The 1,180-nt window shown below is 32.0% G+C and overlaps 1 non-coding gene across 1 annotated transcript; it reads left to right on the forward strand.

Annotated features, from left to right (window-relative positions):
* Window positions 1–890: 890 nt before the first annotated feature.
* RHIMIDRAFT_t25 lies at window positions 891–963 on the forward strand. The gene has a single exon. It is a non-coding gene; the product is annotated as a tRNA-Met (tRNA).
* Window positions 964–1,180: the final 217 nt, after the last annotated feature.

Here is a 1,180-nt window from a genome sequence, read left to right on the forward strand (position 1 = left end):
TTACATTTTGAGAATTAACAAGTCAAATTGCACAACTATAACTAGCATCTTTTCTTTTTCTTTTTCTGCTTACTTTGCACTTAGATAGAACAGCAAACGAATATAAAAACTACACTATAACGCGTATAGACGGTGCTTGCCTTCTAATTTCTAAATGACCAACATAATGACTAAATTACAGAGAATTCACTTTTTCTTTATATTTTACGAATAAGTCCTTTAAATGAAATAGAAACGTTCTATTATTTTAAAGCTTATGTTAAAGAACTGAAATAACTTCCAACCAGTCATGAATCCTTACATTCCTTCCATTACTCTAATTGACATCTGCATACCAGCATGTAGCTGAGATTCAATGTTATTTTTTCTTTATTTTTTTCCAAGTCTTTTTGCTGAAAATGCTCCACCTTCTAAATTTAGACAGCTTGTACCATGTCAAAACACAACTACTGTTTACTTTTTGCATTTTCTTCATGAAAAGCATAGATAACTGAGCAGTTTAAAATGGTTTTATGCTCTAATTTTTATGTTGAATGTAGATGTTGCGTTAGTTTCTACAATAAAATAAATTTTTATAGTGTAAATTAAATTTTTATACTAAAAAATAAAAACTTACGAAAAAAAATATATATCAAACAAACTCCAAGTTACTTTATATGCACTTGTAGATATTTATCTGAGGCATCGTTTAAGATTTTTCTGACAATTTTTCATAAAGAATTCGTAAAGTTATTCACATTCAAAGATCAATCCCAAAAACATCCCGAAAACATCCAAAAAACACGCTGTTTTCGGATCCGGTAAACTCCCAAAAGCACTCAACAAGGTCCAGTGTCACGTGATATTTATCAATGCCACAATAAAATTTTAGTACTTCCCAAAATCAAGGTGCTTCCTTGGCTCAGCCGGTAGAGCGTCAGTCTCATAATCTGAAGGTCGTGAGTTCGATCCTCACAGGGAGCAGTAACATCAAGTGTTCGGCTGAAATGGAAATTTTTCACCTGCACAGTGATACCCTTTTTGTCATATACTTTTATTCTTTATATGCACATTGTACTGTAGTGTAACTACTATTTTTGGGAATTTGTTTCAGAGGACGACATTGTTGAAGGACCAAGTTGTCAAAGGACGAGGTCATCCCAAATAGGAAACCAACAAAAAAATAATATAGTGTAACTAC

The sequence above is a fragment of the Rhizopus microsporus genome, assembly GCF_002708625.1.
Source record: "Rhizopus microsporus ATCC 52813 unplaced genomic scaffold scaffold_7, whole genome shotgun sequence".
NCBI lineage: Eukaryota > Fungi > Mucoromycota > Mucoromycetes > Mucorales > Rhizopodaceae > Rhizopus > Rhizopus microsporus.